This window comes from Pongo pygmaeus, chromosome 2, assembly GCF_028885625.2.
Source record: "Pongo pygmaeus isolate AG05252 chromosome 2, NHGRI_mPonPyg2-v2.0_pri, whole genome shotgun sequence".
Classification (NCBI taxonomy): Eukaryota; Metazoa; Chordata; class Mammalia; order Primates; family Hominidae; genus Pongo; species Pongo pygmaeus.
In genome coordinates this window covers 92560391-92580995 of record NC_085930.1, presented here as the reverse complement: position 1 = coordinate 92580995, position 20605 = coordinate 92560391, and the positions used below count along the sequence as shown (strand labels likewise).

At 38.8% G+C, this 20605-nt stretch overlaps 1 protein-coding gene across 21 annotated transcripts in view; it reads right to left on the bottom strand.

The window, feature by feature from the left end:
* Positions 1-20605, bottom strand: part of FHIT (fragile histidine triad diadenosine triphosphatase) — a 1508090-nt gene that overhangs the window by 1169071 nt on the left and 318414 nt on the right. For 4 of the 21 annotated variants that reach the window (XM_054479711.2, XM_054479709.2, XM_063661897.1 and 1 more), the window contains one exon: positions 4813-4869. The exons of the other annotated variants lie outside the window; for them this stretch is intronic. The gene's annotated coding sequence lies outside the window, so the exon portion shown is untranslated. The remainder of the gene's footprint in view (positions 1-4812; positions 4870-20605) is intronic. 21 annotated transcript variants of the gene reach the window in all.

The following is a 20605-nucleotide window of genomic DNA, read 5'->3' as shown; positions in this document are numbered from 1 at the left end:
AAGCTCTCTGTCTTCCCCCTATTTGCCATAAAACAGGATATAAATTTATAAAGGTGCCCTCCCCACCTATCAGGAAAGAAAAAGTTAATCATCAGAGATAACGCTAGATATTCACTAGCCAGAAGAGACACCAGAGAAATTTATGTAACAAGCTTTACTAACTAGCCCTTCCATTAGTTCCCCCATATATTTACCATCTCACAATTTGCAGAAACTCAAAGTTCTTTCCTTTGTCTTACCATTTCTCTAAAAATTTAGTGCTCTTTTTTAAAAAGCTATATAAGGTCACATTTTAATCACCCCTTTGAGTCACTCATCACTGGGTACTTCCATGTGTATGTGCAATGTATGTGTTAATAAACTTCTGTTTTTTCTCATGTTAATCTGTCATTTTTCACTCTACTTTACAGGGCCGCAGCTGGAGAACCAAGGAGGGTAGAGGGAAATAGATTTAGTATAAAGAGCTTAGTGCAGAGCCTGTTTCACAATGAAGCACTCAGTAGGTGAAAGCATTGCCATGATTAATGATTGCCACAAAGCATCCATGTTGGTTAAACAGACACCATGCCTAAGGGCATATAATGACTCTGAGGAAAGCTAGACTTGAAGAAAACACGATTTGCCCAGCCAAGCACCTTGGTCAAAACACATATTTGTTTGACTCTATAGTGTTGAGACTTGAGTATCTAATACACAGATGAATGAGCCAGTACAGAATTTGAAATTTCAACAAAAAGGCAAGTATAATCTGCCTGATAGTAATAAGCAACTTGTTAATCTTTGAATGGATGGGCTTGCCTGTTTTCACCCGTGCTACTCAAACTGTGAACCACAGAACAGAACATCAGTTTCACCTGGGGACTTCATAGAAATATTGAGTCTTAGGTCTCACCCTAGACCTTCTGTATACCAGAATTATAATAAGATCTCCAGGTGATTTGTATGCATATTAAAGTTGAAAAGCACTGCTATAGACCACAAAATTTAATGTACTGCTTATCCCACTTTGGGTGTATTTCTGTGATCTTTACTGCTTAATAAACCATCCCCAAAACTTAGTGACTTTAAACAACACAATTTATTTGTCCTACTTCTTCAATATTGGCAGGGCTCAGTGAGGTGGCTCATCTCTGCTCCATATGGTGTTGACTGGCGTAGTTCAACACAGACTGCAAGATGCAAGCTGCCTTCCCTTCATTCACATGCCCTTGGCTGGCCTTGCTGGGACAGCTGGGGACTGGCTAGGCCTATCTCCATGTCTTTGTTGTTCTTCAGGACCTCTTTCCAAATGGAGTGGCCTCTCTCCTGCAGCATGATCAGACTTCTTTAAGTGATGGCACCAGGCTCCAAGACTGTGAAATCAGCCATCTTAAAGTCTAAATCTGGAACTGGCACCGTGCTTTTCTGCCATTTTCAGTTGATCGAATTGAGTCAAAAGGCAAACAAATGTCAAGGAGAGGAAAAAGACTTTATTTCTTGATGGGAGAAGAGGTCTGCACAGACAGTGTGGAAGGATTTGTTAGCAACAGTTTTTGCAGACAAGCTACCAAAGAGTATCTGTTACTTTTCACTTTCTTCATCTCTCTGTTCTCTTGATTGGTCAAACAGCCACTTCATTTCAATTACACAACTATATGCGAGGCCTCATTGGGAGCATAAGGAATTTTAAGGCATGATATCTCCCCTCAAGGAGCTTGTTATAATACAATTGGTAAGATAAGGAATACATATCTTGAAATTTTAATAACAATAAAATACTGTAATAATAAAATATTTAAGTAGCAGTGCCAGATAATAACAGAAATGATGTCCTAAGGCTATGAACCATTTATTTAATTAATCGTGCACACAATAACCATTCTGAGTGTTCAGAAGAGAGAATGGAAGGGGAGGAGAATGGCCATGGAAGGAGAGTTGTGCAGTGAGTAAGACTTGCATAGGAAAATGAGTAAGGATTTCAAAAAAAAAAAAAAGGCCAATGAAATACACACAAAGGATACAACAGAATCAAGGAGCCAAGGGAATGGGGTCATAGGGACACAAGGACATGAATGAGTATCTCTGCATGTTCTTCAATGATGATTATAAATTCAATGTTCCTGAAAGAATTTCCTGCCTCATAACGTCCACCTTTACTTCTCCCTTTAGATATGTTCATAAGCTATTTGTGGAATCCCCACCAGCAATATAACCTTGTATTAATAATGAAGGGTTTTTATGAACCTTATAAATTTTACTATACCTTGTAGAGAGGGTGGGGGAACAAACAAACAGAAATGTAGGCATTGTCAAATGGCAACTTGTAAACTTCACTATTCATTGTGTAGGAACCAACACTTTTGGTATTGTTAAGTAGCAACTTGTAAATTTCACTCTCCCTTAGAAAATAAAAATGGAATGAAAGATGCTGCTTAGAAGAAACATATAAATTTCAATCTCCACTGCAGGAAAATAAGCTCTGATTACACTACATAGTTCATACACCTCAATGTTCCAAACACTTGTTTTATTACAGATTCATGTATAATGACTTGGTTTTCCAGCAACAGAGAATGAAATTTACAAGTTGTTATTTAACTTTTCTAGGAGTGTATTTTTCTTCCATCTCTTTTTTTTCTTCTTTCCCCCTACCCACCTCAGAAACCTAATATGAGCAATGGGGTTTCTGAATAGTACCACACATTAATTCCTTCAATAACAATGATTAAAACATTTTAAACATTGTTCTCAGGGCCTCCTGATACCACATATACAAGTGGGGAATGACACAGCTTTTGGCCATACAGTTCAAACAATTGCTCTTTACCTTGTTGGGGAAGAAGAGGGCTTATTAAAAGTTTATAATAAGCAGTATTACTAGTATTTAACTTCTGTTTGTTGTTGAAAAGAACTGAGCCTATAATTTCAGAGGCTTCCAAGCATTTTCATAAACATACCCATTAGATATTCAGTGGCCAGTAGATTTGAATGATTTTGCCATTTATTCAAACAGATAGCTGTCCTGGACAGAAAGGATAGAAGCATTGGAAGAAAGTGTTTGAACTACATTTCTGTAAAGTCATGACAAGAAATAAAGAAAGAAGGGGAGTCACCACCTCAATACTAAAAGTGTCAGCACAATGATATCCTAATAAAAGGCGTTCTAAAAGAAACTTTTAGGTGTTCTAAAAGAAAGTTATAAAATGCCATATCAAGAAACACTGTGAAAACAAAGTCAGGCGCAATACAGCCCAGAAAGAACCAAATACATCTTTACATCAGGGAGTAAAAATATACATAGAAATAATAACCACAATTTTCTTAATTTATAGCTTTTGAATAGATAATATACATACAAAGTGAAAAATTGAAACCACACCAAAGTACCTTGAAAAATGTCTTCCCACTCATGCTGTTAATGATCTCTGTACCCTCTTCAACATATGCATATGTGAACACATACACACATTTTAAATTTCCATGACTACAAATAATGGCATATTCTAACCCATTTTTCACTCAATAATGTCATAGAGATGGTTCTATATAGACCCATTTTTGTGATGGCCTGATTTTATTACAAAGATTATAAAGTATAGATATTCCATAATTTATTTACAGATTCTCCTATTGCTTGGACACTTAAACTGTTGTTAATCATTTGTTGTTAAATGCAATGCCATGGTGAATATTTTTGTACATAGAATTTTGTGCACCTGCATGACTATAGTTCTAAAATAAATTACTAGAAATGGAACTGCTAGGTCAAAAGGTATATATGCATTCTATTTTGATAGTTATAGCCAAATAGCTTTCCAAAGACAATATAACAATTCATGCTTCTATTCATGATACCAATACATCTTGCATTGAAGGAATTCCAAAACAACCAAAATTTCATCATTTTTCTGCCAACTGATCCTTTCTCTCTTAAAAAGAGTGGGGGTAAAAATCACCCATTTTTGCTTATAACCATAGGCACTTATAATTATTATTGCCCAAGATTCAAGGCCATTTCATTACCCACTGCACCACTGTCCTCACTGTGGTATAATTCTAACTGGTCAGATAGGCCTTTAATTTGCAGACCTTCTCAGAATACAGATTATCTGCATTCTGCAGACATCTGCAGAAAGCCATCCGCAAGTGCATATTTCATGGCTGAATATTTTTACATAACATCAGCTGGAACCCATCGTTCCAGCATTCTCGCCAAGTGTCACAACCTGCTCTATTATATCAATAAGCAGTTTCAATTAGTCATTTTCTCCCCATGGTGACGACAGCTATAATAGCATGCAGTAGTCTGATGAAGTTTGCAATATAAAGTTGAGATGGGAGTATAAAAAGGAAGAGAATACAGAATTAGAATTGCACAAAAAAATACATCTCCCAAATAGTCATTTGGGGAAATGACAACATTTTTGAAACAGTATTCAAGAATGAATACAAAAATGCAATTACTTTTGAAAAGTCAGATAAATAAATTTGCCATGGGAACACATTCTTGCCCCAGATAGAACCCTAGTTTTTACTGGCTAATTAGTCATTAAGCACCATCTCAAAAACAACTGTAAATGAAAGAATATTGGGTAAATAGAAATAAAACTTAAGGCTTAACAGAATTGTAAAATGAAAATAAATTGCCAACAGAGAATACTACTTTGAATGCATTGGATAGTAGTAAATAAATTAGAAGGAATGACACGGTTGCTCTGCCCTCAAAATTTATCCCTAATCTGTTACTACTTCCTACTTTGTGTACTAAGATTACCATGCTCCAAACCATGCTTGCCTTCCCTGGCACACAGCCAGAGGCTTCTGACTGGCCACCTGCCTCTCTTCTTGTCCCCTTCAGCCTCTTCTTTACACAGCAGATGAAACGATTTTCTAAAAAATATAAACCAGATCACATCATTTCCTTCTTTTTAGCCCTCTACTGGTTTTGCTCATAATTAAAATCTAAAATCTTTACTATGGCTGGCAAGGCCACATATGGAATCCATCCACCACTTCTTTCTCCTCCCTACACTGGCCTCTATCAAGCACAGTCCCAACTCAGACCCTCAGGTCTTGCTGCTTCCAGCTAAAAGGCTAGACTCCCAAATATTCAGATGTATTCCTTCTTCACTTCATTCATGTATGTTCTCAAATGTCACCTCATCACAAAGAGATTATTTGACCACCAAATCTAAAAAATAACCCAAAACTCTTTATCAAATGCATGCAGATTTACTTTCCTTATAACATTTAACTCCACTCGACATTATATCATGTAGTTAGATGTATATCTGTTCATTCTCTATATCCCCTACTAGAATGTAACTTCAATGAAGATGAGAAGAAGCAAAGATAAAAATTGTGCATCCCAACTAGACACAAAAACATACTATGACTGTGAACTATACCCATTGATATGGTTTTGTTGTGTGCCCACCTAAATCTCATCTTGAATTGTAACTCTTATAATTCCCACATGTCAAAGGCATGGCTAGGTGGAGGTAATTGAATCATGGGGGCACTTTCGCCCATACTATTCTCGTGGTAGTAAATAAGATTCACAATATTTGATGGTTTTATAAATGGGAGTTCCCCTGCACAAGCTCTCTTGCCTGCAGCCATGTAAGACATGCCTTTCTCCTCCTTTGCCTTGCACCATGATTGTGAGGCTTCCCCAGCCATGTGAAACTGTGAGTCCATTAAACCTCTTTTTCTTTATAAATTACCCAGTCTTTATTAGCAGTGTGAGAACTGACTAATACCCCCACAGTTGAGAAAACAGCATCTACCTTACTTTGGTTAAATTCATTCAACTCAGCAAACATTTACTAAACTCTTATTAGATATGAAATTCCAGAAACATAGGTCCCAGTGATAATCCATTATATAGTTTAGAGACAAAAACTTGCATATAATTTGGGAGGCAAGACATGAAATATAAATTACTGAAATGACAACTAAAAAGTGTTAATGATCAAAAGCCAACATGAGTAGGGCAGGCAATAAGTGTCAGAGAGTTCTGAGGAGGAGAGATTTGTGTAGGCTGAGAGGGTAAAGGAATGGTTCAAAAAGAAGGATGCAGAAGATCTGGGAAAGGAAACCAGGAGGAAGAAGGCATTTGGGGTGAGAGCACAGCAGGGGCAGACACATAGATTATACCAGTGTTCCCCAAACATCAGAGCATGGAACCTTGGTGTTATATGGTCCACTGACAGGACAAACCAAAGAATAATAAAGTTACATCTCTGTCCATTTGATTTTAATCTTTCTAATACATGCAATGAAAAAGTATTAATTCAGCATTAATATTCTAAAACACCTTTGTAACACTTGCCAATCTGAATGGCATTATTTTACTTTTTATTTTTTGTACTTCTCTTTAAAATTTTACTCTCTATTTATGATAAGAGATTTTATTTATGGAATAACATATAATTTTATTCATATGTAAACTTCTATGGGTAAAAAAAAAGTGAGTTGCTTTAATGGCAGTCAATCATGTACTAAATATCTGGGTCACTACCTACCCAGACACAAAGCAGAGCCAACCTTTAAAGTAAGCAAAGGGGGCTCAGTGGAAAAGAGAAGAAAGTTAAGCTCTTGTCAAGATGAGGCAGGGGGCCTCATGTCAGGCTAAGGATTCTGGAAAATATTCTGTAGGACTGTGGTTTCCCAACTTGTAACAAGGTCGAATTCCTTGAAAACACACCCTTTGTATTTGAGTGTGGCATGCTTCTTATTTTCAAGACAGCATGAAATATGGCAATCTTCAATTCCATTATACCATTTCATTATACAAACTTAAACACAAAGTAGAAAGAAGTAAACACAACTTTATACTATATGTGAATTACAAAAGCACAATCACAACTACAGTTTTAAGTTTTTTTTTTAAAGGTGTCTATATCTATTATGATATGGGCAAGAAACAGATGACACGCAAAATACTCAAATAGGGTAATCTGCAGAAATGCTTAGAAAGTGTAGTCATGGTGTGGAGAAACCAAGGATTAATGCAATACCCAGGGGCAAGGCGGGAGCCTACTTATAGATTTCACAGAGAGCTGCCCAAGCAAAGAGCAAAGCAGAGAGTGAGTAGGAAAGGATAAATGGAAGATAACCAATATACAAACAAGGCTATTTTCACATATTTCAAATACTTACCAGGTCTTTAAATACTTTACCTGTCTAATCACTAGCTGTGTATTTTTTATAGGGAATAAGAGTACATAGGCCAGGCGCAGTGGCTCATGCTTGTAATCTCAGCACTTTGGGAGGCCGAGGCAGGTAGATCACAAGGTCAGGAGATCGAGACCATCCTGGCCAACATGGCGAAACCCCAACTCTACTAAAAGAACAAAACTTAGCTAGGTGTGGTGGTGTGCGCCTGTAGTCCCAGCTACTCAGGAGGCTGAGGGAGGAGAGTCGCTTGAACCAGAGAGACAGAGGTTGCGGTGAGCCAAGACTGCACCACTGCACTCCAGCCTGGGTGACAGAGTGAGACTCCGTCTCAAAAAAAAAAAAAAAAAAAAAAAGAGTGCATATAGCATGGACTTAAACCTCAGCTTGCCATTCACTTCTGTGTGAGTTTCTTAAGCTCAATGAATTTAGTTTTTCAATAAAATGGGAGATAATAACAGTATCCACTATAAGGCTGGTGTGAGAAGCAAATGAGTAAATGTATGTAAAGCACTTAGCATAGCATTTGCCTATAATAAATATGCATGCTTTGGGAAAATGGGGGCGGGTCATATGAGCTGCCAAAATAGTCAAGAGAAATTTATGGGAGAAAAGCTTAAGATTACAGAAACTATCAATTTAAATTGCATTAACTTAATATTTCATATGAGTTGTCCAAAACATCCCATATTATTCAACTATTCCATTTCATTGATAAAATACTTCAAAGGCATACAAAGAAGGAAAATTGTCTAGATCGGTAGAGGCAGGTGGGGTTATAGTAGTGGTGATCAGTGGTAGTGGCAGGGAATAGGCAGTGAAGGCCTCCTTCAGAAGGTAATATTTAAAATAAGACCAACTGAAACATAAAAGGAGTTAACTAAGTGAGGTGAAAAGTGCCCCAAGCAGAGGAAACCCAACATGCCAAGGACCTGGGGAAGAGGAAACCTCCTGGATTCAACATATTCCACGATCAACATGTAGAAGAGTAAACAAGGCGTGGGGAGAATTGTAGTTGGAGCGGTAGAACATTTTCAGTCATGTTTAAAGAATTTAAATTACATTTATCCCAAGGGTAACGAGAAGACTTTGAAAGACTTTTAAGCAGGAAGAAGGCATGATCCCATGATCAGATTACCATCATTAGAAAACCACTACTAAAGAGAACTGGGAGGCATTAGAGAGTTTTGAGTTAAGGACTGAACAAGAAAAATAATGTTTCAGATTTCATTTTTATTATTTTATTGTTTACAAAAATTGTAAACTGCCACAGACGATTTCTCTGAGGGCTAACTGTATAAGCATAGGTTCATTTGGTAACTCACTCATTCCATAAGATATTTATTAAGCACCTAATACATATACCGGAACTGCATAGATAGGGGACGGAGGAGAAGACTCACAAATAAGCAGTCTAAAAAGTGCTAAGACTTGAAAGGCAAACAACACTTCTGAGTGGTGGGTAAAATTCCAAAGGTGTGCCAGACAGTGTCTTTGCTAAAACATTTTTCGGTATGGCTGAAACATACAATGCATGGGCCGTATTGAACCACTCCTTTAACAAGAATTTACTGAGTACTAACTATGTGCTGGTATTGTACAGCATTGGTGATATGGTGGTGTATGAGAAACCACTTAAAATATAACAGCAATAACTTTTTTATTGTAAATAAGGCTGGGTTGATTATCAAGAGAACATGAGAAAGAAAAACAGAGAAGTGAAGAACGGTGCCTTCACTTAAGGAGGGTTGGAATGGCAATAAAATACTTTTAATTAAAACTTCTCTGCTGAGAATAGACAGCCTTTGAAAGCTTGTGTAAACATAAATGAACTACATGCAAATATATTCATGATATTATAGCTTTTTAAATAACATTATAACTTTTAAAATGTCAAATCTTTTGAATATGAAATGCCATCCCCTCTCCCCAAAAACATGACATCCATGAATTATCCAGTTGATCTTAAATCAAAAGCCACTTACTTAAAAGTGAAATGTTCATTCCTTACACTTACTAGAAAAACTGCTTCAAATATGATCAGACCTTCCTTTTGTCTTCAGAGAATTCTGCTGCTGAAACAGACCCAACAAGCCAGCCAAGGTCCCACCTGGGGCAGCTTAGGGAAGGGGCAAGACATGTTCCCTGCACAACAGTATCTTTTCCGACTTAGCCCCTGATCATGCCAAGACATCACAGTGTAATAATAGTAATTTAATAATGTAGTCGGCCAGGCTCTGCCCACAGTAGAAAGCATGAGAAAATAAATGAGGCTTGAAAGCTAAACAGAGAGAAACTTCTCCAGGCAGTGCCTGCAGCAGGGAGATACCTGGTAATGAAATACCCACTCATCTCCATTCATTATGCAGGAGGCAAACCTTAAAAGAGAGTCTAGAAAGGTGGAACTCTCAAAATAGAAATAAATAAATAAGCTCACCTGCCATGGTGGGGTCTCTAAAAATGACTTGGAAGGACTGCCTATAGAATTTCTGTGGGGATGCAGCAAAGTTCTGTCAGATGTCAAGGGAGGTAATTATTCCCGACTTGCTTGGGCATATTTGCTGGATAAATTGGCCTCTTTACCTTCATCTCCCCATGCGGGCACCAGATAAAGAAACCGTGTTTAAACTCTACAGTGTTCTTTCTGGCTTTTACCACGAAAAAGAAATAAAAATGCATCCTGGGTGCTTGGCAAATCAGCCCAGTGTCAGATGGGGACCCATTATCTTTGACCTTCACATTTGTGCCCCTTGGGACTCACAGAAAATCCTCAAAAACTCTTCCGGGTAAAGATATATGACGTCTAGGAGGTACCCACCTTCAGGAGAAAGAAATTGCCTTTACAATATAAAAGTTGCAAAAGTTGAAGTTAGTGATTTCTTTATTTTTTATTTCCATTTTTGTCTATCTGCTCAAATTTTTAAAATTTACCTACAAATGCTGGAAGCCTTGTTTATTCAACCATGTTATTAACATGTTAAGCTATCAGCCGTTTCTCTCCCTTCCCTGCTTTCCTCTCCAACCATCAAGACAACACTAACATTTCTCCATCTTACCTTCTTTAAAGAAAAATTCTGACAGGTAACTGTCTGCCATCTACTACCACTTCCAGAACCAGTAATGAAATGTCAGAGGAGGAACAGTTAATTAAAATTGTGGAATCCTACTTTGCATCCTCTCACAGTCAATACATGTACAATTAGAGATGCATTTCAGCATGTGGTATAACTAGTATAAGTTAAATTTTGAATAACACTTGATCATTAAAAATCAAAAATCATTAATGTTAACCGAATACGCAGTAAACATCTTGCTTCACTGGCCATAACACTCCTTTAGCTCAGCTCAACTAGTGTGGTAGATTTAATATTGGGATTCATTTAGATGGTGCTTTTTAGTAAGAAACCAAGGAACATGTCTACAATCTGCAAGTGGTTTATGGGAATAAAAACTGTGCCTAATTATCCCACATGGGTTTACCTAAATTGTCATTTTTTTTTACAAAATTTTTCAAGTTTCTCCATAAATGTTTAGGGAAGAAAGACATAGAACGGTGGTTAAGAGTTCAGACTCTGGAGTCAAATGCTGTGTGTGTTTCATCCCTACCTCTGCTACTTGCTAAACATGACACTGCCATAACCATTTTTCTTCATTTCTCAGAGCCTCCATTTCCCTATAGGTAATACGAAGAAAACACTATTCATTCACAGGGCTACTGTGAGGATGAAATGAGATAATGTGCATAAAGCATTTTAAATAGTGACCAGAACCTTGTAAAGATTGACTAAATGCAAGCTGGTCCTCCTAATTGATACCTTATTCATTCAATAATTACACCTCCTAAAAGAGTCTGGTAATTATGTATTTAAAACATATTCACGAGGTAGAGCCAAGATGGCCGAATAGGAAAAACTCCAGTCTACAGCTCACAACATGAGAGATGCAGAAGATGGGTGATTTCTGCATTTCCAACTGAGGTACCGGGTTCATCTCACTGGGGACTGTCGGACAGTGAGTGCAGGACAGCGGATGCAGTGCACCGATCGTGAGCTGAAGCAGGGCAAGGCATCACCTCACCCGAGAAGCGAAAGAGGTCAGGGAATTCCCTTTCCTAGTAAAGAAAGGGGTGACAGATGGCACCTGGAAAATCGGGTCAGTCCCACTCTAATACTGCGCTTTTTCAACAGTCTTAGCAAACGGCACACCAGGAAATTATATCACGCACCTCACTCGGAGGGTCCTACGCCCATGGAGCCTCACTCATTGCTAGCACAGTAGTCTGAGATCAAACTGCAAGGCGGCAGCAAGGCTGGGGAGGGGCGCCCACCATTGCTGAGGCTTCAGTAGGTAAACAAAGCGGCCCAGAAGCTCGAACTGGGTGGAGCCCACTGCAGCTCAAGGAGGCCTGCCTGCCTCTGTAGACGCCACCTCTGGGGGCAGGGCATAGCCAAACAAAAGACAGCAGAAACCTCTGCAGACTTAAATGTCCCTATCTGACAGCTTTGAAGAGAGAAGTGGTTCTCCCAGCATGCAGCTTGAGATCTGAGAACGGACAGACTGCCTCCTCAAGTGGGTCCCTGACCCCAGAGTAGCCTAACTGGGAGCCATCCCCCAGTAGGGGCAGACTGCCACTTCACACAGCCAGGTACTCCTCTGAGACAAAACAGCCAGAGGAATGATCAGGCAGCAATATTTGCTGTTCACCAATATCCGCTGTTATGCTGCCTCTGCTGCTGATACCCAGGCAAACAGGGTCTGGAGTGGACCTCCAGCAAACTCCAACAGACCTGCAGCTCAGGGTCCTGACTGTTAGAAGGAAAACTAACAAACAGAAAGGACACCCACACCAAAACCCCATCTGTACGTCACCATCACCAAAGGTACATAAAACCACAAAGATGGGGAAAAAACAGAGCAGAAAAACTAGAAACTCTAAAAATCACAGGCCCTCTCCTCCTTCAAAGGAATGCAGCTCCTCACCAGCAATGGAACAAAGCTGAACGGAGAATGACCTTGACAAGTTGAGAGAAGGCTTCAGATGATCAAACTACTCTGAGCTAAAGAAGGAAGTTGGAACCCATGGCAAAGAAGTTAAAAACTGCATCGCCAAGTCAATCCTAAGCCAAAAGAACAAAGCTGGAGGCATCACGCTACCTGACTTCAAACTATACTACAAGGCTACAGTAACAAAAACACCATGGTACTGGTACCAAAACAGAGAGATAGACTAATGGAACAGAACAGAGCCCTCAGAAATAATGCTGCATATCTACAACTATCTGATCTTTGACAAACCTGACAAAAACAAGAAATGGGGAAAGGATTTCCTCTTTAATAAATGGTGCTGGGAAAACTGGCTAGCCATATGTAGAAAGCTGAAACTAGATCCCTTTCTTACACCTTATACAAAAAATAATTCAAGATGGATTAAAGACTTATATGTTAGACCTAAAACCATGAAAACCCTAGAAGAAAACCTAGGCAATACCATTCAGGACATAGGCATGGGCAAGGACTTCATGTCTAAAACACCAAAAGCAATGGCAACAAAAGCCAAAATTGACAAATCGGATCTAATTAAACTAAAGAGCTTCTGCACAGCAAAAGAAACTACCATCAGAGTGAACAGGCAACCTACAGAATGGGAGAAAATTTTTGCAACCTACTCATCTGACAAAGGGCTAATATCCAGAATCTACAATGAACTCAAACAAATTTACAAGAAAAAAACAAACAACCCCATCAAAAAGTGGGTGAAGGATATGAACAGACACTTCTCAAACGAAGACATTTATGCAGCCAAAAAACACATGAAAAAATGCTCATCATCACTGGCCATCAGAGAAATGCAAATCAAAACCACAATGAGATACCATCTCACACCAGTTAGAATGGCGATCATTCAAAAGTCAGGAAACAACAGGTGCTAGAGAGGATGTGGAGAAATAGGAACACTTTTACACTGTTGGTGGAACTGTAAACTAGTTCAACCATTGTGGAAGTCAGTGTGGGGATTCCTCAAGGATCTAGAACTACAAATACCATTTGAACCAGCCATCCCATTGCTGGGTATATACCCAAAGGATTATAAATCATGCTTCTATAAAGACACATGCACACATATATTTATAGTGGCACTATTCACAATAGCAAAGACTTGGAACCAACCTAAATGTCCAACAACAACAGACTGGATTAAGAAAATGTGGCACATATACACCATGGAATACTATGCAGCCATAAAAATGATGAGTTCATGTCCTTTGTAGGGACATGGATGAAACTAGAAACCATCATTCTCAGCAAACTATTGCAAGGACAAAAAACCAAACACCGCATGTTCTCACTCATAGGTGGGAACTGAACAATGAGAACACATGGACACAGGAAGGGGAACATCACACACCAGGGACTGTTGAGGGGTGGGGGGAGGGGGGAGGGATAGCACTAGGAGATATACCTAATGCTAAATGACGAGTTAATGGGTGCAGCACACCAACATGGCACATGTATACATATGTAACAAACCTGCATGTTGTGCACATGTACCCTAAAACTTAAAGTATAATAATAATAAAATAAAAGAAAAGAAAAAGAAAAAAAAAGAAGTTAAAAACCTTGAAAAAAAAATTAGACAAATGGCTAACTATAATAACTAATGCAGAGAAGTCCTTAAAGGACCTGATGGAGCTGAAAACCACGGCACGAGAACTACGTGACGAATACACAAGCCTCAGTAGCCGATTCAATCAACTGGAAGAAAGGGTATCAGTGATGGAAGATCAAATGAATGAAATGAAGTGAGAAGAGAAGTTTAGAGAAAAAAGAATAAAAAGAAACAAAGAAAGCCTCCAAGAAATATGGGACTATGTGGAAAGACCAAATCTGCATCTGACTGGTGGACCTGAAAGTGACGTGGAGAATGGAACCAAATTGGAAAACAGTCTGCAGGATATTATCCAGGAGAACTTTCCCAATCTAGCAAGGCAGGCCTACATTCAAATTCAGGAAATACAGAGAATGCCACAAATATACTCCTCGAGAAGAGCAACTCCAAGACACATAATTGTCAGATTCACCAAAGTTGAAATGAAGGAAAAAATGTTAAGGGCAGCCAGAGAGAAAGGTCGGGTTACCCACAAAGGGAAGCCCATCAGACTAACAGCTGATCTCTCAGTAGAAACTCTAAAAGCCAGAAGAGAGTGGGGGCCAATATTCAGCATTCTTGAAGAAAAGAATTTGCAACCCAGAATTTCATATCCAGCCAAACTAAGCTTCATAAGTGAAGGAGAAATAAAATACTTTACAGACAAGCAAATGCTGAGAGATTTTGTCACCACCAGGCCTGCCCTACAGGAGCTCCTGAAGGAAGCACTAACCATAGAAAGGAAAAACCAGTACCAGCCACTGCAAAAACATGCCAAATTGTAAAGACCATCGAGGCTAGGAAGAAAATGCATCAACTAACGAGCAAAATAACCAGCTAACATCATAATGACAGGATCAAATTCACACATAACAATATTAACCTTAAATGTAAATGGGAAAATGCTCCAATTAAAAGACATAGACTGGCAAATTGGATAAAGAGTCAAGACCCATCAGTGTGCTGTATTCAGGAAACCCATCTCACGTGCAGAGACACACATAGGCTCAAAATAAAGGAATGGAGGAAGATCTACCAAGCAAATGGAAAACAAACAAACAAAAAAAGCAGGGGTTGCAATCCTAGTCTCTGATAAAACAGACTTTAAACCAACAAAGATCAAAAGAGACAAAGAAGGCCATCACATAATGGTAAAGGGATCAATTCAACAAGAAGAGCTAACTATCCTAACTATATATGCACCCAATACAGGAGCACCCAGATTCATAAAGCAAGCCCTTAGAGACCTACAAAGAGACTTAGACTCCCACACAATGATAATGGGAGACTTTAACACCCCACTGGCAGCATTAGACAGATCAATGAGACAAAAAGTTAACAAGGATATCCAGGAACTGAAGTCATCTCTGCACCAAGCAGACCTAATAGACATCTACAGAACTCTCCACCCCAAATCAACGGAATATACATTCTTTTCAGCACTACACCACACCTATTTCAAAATTGACCACTAAGTTGGAAGTAAAGCACTCCTCAGCAAACGTAAAAGAACAGAAATTATAACAAACTGTCTCTCAGACCACAGTGCAATCAAACTAGAAGTCAGGATTAAGAAACTCACTCAAAACCACTCAACTACTTGGAAACTGAACAACCTGCTCCTGAATGACTACTAGGTACATAACGAAATGAAGGCAGAAATAAAGATGTTCTTTGAAACCAACGAGAACCAAGACACAACATACCAGAATCTCTGGGACACATTCAAAGCAGTGTGTAGAGGGAAAGTTATAGCACTAAATGCCCACAGGAGAAAGCAGGAAAGACCTAAAATTGAAACCCTAACATCGCAATTAAAAGAACTAGAGAAGCAAAAGCAAACACATTCAAAAGCTAGCAGAAGGCAAGAAATAATTAAGATCAAAGCAGAACTGAAGGAAAGAGAGACACAAAAAACCCTTCAAAAAATCAATGAATCCAGGAGGTGGTTTTTTGAAGAGATCAACAAAATTGATAGACCGCTAGCAAGACTAATAAAGAAAAGAGAGAAGAATCAAATAGACGCAATAAAAAATGATAAAGGGGATATCAACACTGATCCCACAGAAATATAAACTACCATCAGAGAATAGTAGAAACACCTCTACGCAAATAAACTAGAAAATCTAGAAGAAATGGATAAATTCCTTGACACATACACCCTCCCAAGACTAAACCAGGAAGAAGTTGAATCTCTGAATAGATCAATAACAGACTCTGAAATTGAGGCAATAATTAATAGCTTACCAACCAAATAAAGTCCAGGACCAGATGGATTCACAGCCGAATTCTACCAGAGGTACAAGGAGGAGCTGGTACCATTCCTTCTGAAACTATTCCAATCAATAGAAAATGAGGGAATCCTCCCTAACTCATTTTATGAGGCCAGCATCATCCTGATACCAAAGCCTGGCAGAGACACAACAAAAAGAGAGAATTTTAGACCAATATCCCTGATGAATATCTATGCAAAAATCCTCAATAAAATACTGGCAAACCGAATCCAGCAGCACATCAAAAAGCTTATCCACCATGGTCAAGTGGGCTTCATCCCTGGGATGCAAGACTGGTTCAACATATGCAAATCAATGTACGTAATCCAGCATATAAACAGAACAAATGATAAAAACCACATGATTATCTCAGTAGATGCAGAAAAGGCCTTTGACAAAATTCAACAGCCTTCATGCTAAAAACTCTCAATAAATTAGGTATTGATGGGACGTATCTCAAATAATAAGAGCTATCTGTGACAAACCCACAGCCAATATCATACTGAATGGGCAAAAACTGGAAGCATTCCCTTTGAAAACTGGCACAAGACAGGGATGCCCTCTCTCACCACTCCTATTCAACATAGTGTTGGAAGTTCTGTCCAGGGCAATCAGGCAGGAGAAGGAAATAAAGGGTATTCAGCTAGGAAAAGAGGAAGTCCAATTGTCCCTGTTTGTAGATGACATGATTGTATATCTAGAAAACCCCATCATCTCAGCCCAAAATCTCCTTAAGCTGATAGGCAACTTCAGCAAAGTCTCAGGATACAAAATCAATGTGCAAAAATCACAAGCATTCTTATACACCAATAACAGACAAACAGAGAGCCAAATCATGAGTGAACTCCCATTCACAATTGCTTCAAAGAGAATAAAATACCTAGGAATCCAACTTACAAGGGATGGGAAGGACCTCTTCAAGGAGAACTACAAACCACTGCTCAATGAAATAAAAGAGGATACAAACAAATGGAAGAACATTCCATGCTCATGGGTAGGACGAATCAATATTGTGAAAATGGCCATACTGCCCAAGGTAATTTATAGATTCAATGCCATCCCCATCAAGCTACCAATGACTTTCTTCACAGAATTGGAAAAAACTACTTGAAAGTTCATATGGAACCAAAAAAGAGCCCGCATTGCCAAGTCAATCCTAAGCCAAAAGAACAAAGCTGGAGGCATCACACTACCTGACTTCAAACTGTACTACAAGGCTACAGTAACCAAAACAGCATGGTACTGGTACCAAAACAGAGATATAGGCCAATGGAACAGAACAGAGCCCTCAGAAATAATGCTGCATATCTACAACTATCTGATCTTTGACAAATCTGACAAAAACAAGAAATGGGGAAAGGATTTCCTCTTTAATAAATGGTGCTGGGAAAACTGGCTAGCCATATGTAGAAAGCTGAAATTGGATCCCTTCCTTACACCTTATACAAAAAATAATTCAAGATAGATTAAAGACTTAAATGTTGGACCTAAAACCATGAAAACCCTAGAAGAAAGCCTAGGTAATACCATTCAGGACATACGCACGGGCAAGGACTTCATGTCTAAAACACCAAAAGCAATGACAGCAAAAGCCAAAATTGACAAATGGGATCTAATTAAACTCAAGAGCTTCTGCACAGCAAAAAAAAACTACCATCAGAGTGAACAGGGAACCTACAGAATGGGAGAAAATTTTTGCAATCTACTCATGTGACAAAGGGCTAATATCCAGAATCCACATGAACTCAAACAAATTTACAAGAAAAAAACAAAAATCTCCATCAAAAAGTGGGCGAAGGATATGAACACACACTTCTCAAAAGAAGACATTTATGCAGCCAAAAGACACATGAAAAAATGCTCATCATCACTGGCCATCAGAGAAATGCAAATCAAAACCACAATGAGATATCATCTCACACCAGTTAGAATGCCGATCATTCAAAAGTCAGGAAACAACAGGTGCTGGAGAGGATGTGGAGAAATAGGAATACTTTTACACTGTTGGTGGAACTGTAAACTAGTTCAACCATTGTGGAAGACAGTCTGGCGATTCCTCAGGGATCTAGAACTAGAAATACCATCTGACCCAGCCATCCCATTACTGGGTATATACCCAAAGATTTTATATCATGCTGCTATAAAAACAATGCACACATATATTTATAGCGGCACTATTCACAATAGCAAAGACTTGGAACCAACCCAAATGTCCATCAATGATAGACTGGATTAAGAAAATGTGGCACACATACACCATGTAATACTATGCAGCCATAAAAAATGGTGAGTTCATGTCCTTTGTAGGGACATGGATGAAGCTGGAAACCATCAATCTCAGCAAACTATCGCAAGGACAAAAAACCAAACACCGCATGTTCTCACTCATAGGTGGGAATTGAACAATGAGAACACATGGACACAGGAAGGGGAACATCACACTCCGGGGCCTGTTGTGGGTGTGGGGAGTGGGGAGGGATAGCATTAGGAGATATACCTAATGCTAAATGACGAGTTAATGGGTGCAGCACACCAACATGGCACATGTATACATATGTAACAAACCTGCATGTTGTGCACATGTACCCTAAAACTTAAAGTTTAAGAAAACAAAAATAAAAATAAAACATATTCACATATTTATGTATTCATGTATTTAAAATATATTCACTTATTTTACACTATGTGCTACTCATTTTTCTACTTAAGAATTAGAGAGATGACATTTCGGAGGCCCCTAGTTCCAAATGCTGCCACCCATTTTTAGCACAGATCTGTGTTAAGCAAAGGAAAATGAAGGGGTCAAATTGCCTCAGAAGCTTCCAGCTTCCACCCCCGTTTGTAAACAAAACTCCATATTAGTCAATCTACACTCCCCAGGGAGCACCTGTAAAAGGCCCTGATTTATAGAAGTATCTACTTTGGGGTATGGAGTTTGTTTTTTCAGGTTTATCTCTGGAAGAGCTTGGTGAAGCTGACAGTCCAGCAATTTTATTAAACTGTTCAATTTCAGCATTTTTTAAAGAGCATATAGAAAGCACACCGGCAGTAGCCATTTAAATTTCCCAGTGGATGCCAGGAATAATAAAAGGACACTTAAATGACCATTTTTGAGCAGAGCCAACAGCATGTGTCCTAATTATCCAACTATGTGAAAAATTCTATGGATTTTTACCAGAGCACAAGGGTTTGATATGCACAATTCAGAACACTAACGGCTACCTCACTAGGGTGTACAGAACTTTTCAAGTCTAAATATAAGGTCCCAGTCTGCCAGGGTAAGTTTTTCTGCTACTTTCCCTCTTGATGAACTTGTTAGACATGATAAATGGACAACATGGTAAGAAGTTGATATGGTCCACTGATAAGCCTCTGATGAAGAACAAGTAAATAAAATACCATTGTGCTAAGTGCTCTCCTTCATTTATTCTCACGATCGCATTCTGAGGTAGGTATTATTATGCACATTTTACAGGTGAGGAAAGCAAAGCTCACACAGGATAAGTGCCGTATCCTAGAGTTTAAGTATCCAAGCTGGTGTTCTGATTTTCCTCCACTCACCTCTTCCTATCTCTTCTCCACCCTTCTCTGCCCTGCTGGTGGTCTCTGCCTTACTGATCTCTACAGACTCAGTTCCCATGCCCTTTGGTTTATATAGGGCTAAGACAATGGCAGGCAGCATTAAGGGATCAGAGAATTGGAGGAAAGAGTCTGGGGGTATCTATTCCCCATTTCCTCTCTCCTCCCCTCCCACTGCACAACTGAGGCTTTTGACAAGTGCCCACACTTTTCTAGCTTTGACTATAATTTCTATCAGTGGCCCTTTTTCCCTAGTTCCTAGCTAGGGCTCTCATTGGATTCTTGCAATTCTGTTCTCTGTCTTTGCTCCTTCAGATTTTCCATAGTTGCTTCACCATCTTTTTTGGTTCCCTTAAATCTACCCACACCTCTGCCAATCTTCTTTTCATTAAACTCTCTTCCAACCTCTCAGTTTTGGTGTGTCACCCACTTTCTGCTGGAGAAAGGAGGGTAGCCCCTAGCAGTTGGTACCTCCTTCTCTCTAGCTTCCCTTTCATCTACCCACAATCAACCACTCACTCTTCCCTTGTAGCCAATCACACCACAAGCAAGTCTGTGACTCAACCAACTGTCTTCCAGAAACAAATCCTAGGAGCATAATTGAAGAGGAACCCAAAGATACAGTTATAAGTATGCTTGTGGAGAATTTGCAATTTTTTAAAAAATGGTAGTAATCGAAGAGGACTTGATTAATCAATGAAGGGACATTCATATAATGAAAAATAATAAATGATTAAAAATAATACTATAACATATATTTCATGACACGAATATATTCTCAATATATTAACTAAAAAACGGAAGATACAAAGTTGTGTGTAGAATAACTCAGGTTTTCTTTTTAAAAATTTTGTATACATGCGGAGAAAATGGTCCAAAAGAGTCCATCCAATAGAAATACAGTACGAGGCACATAAGTAATTTTAGTGTCAGTAGTTACATTTTAAAA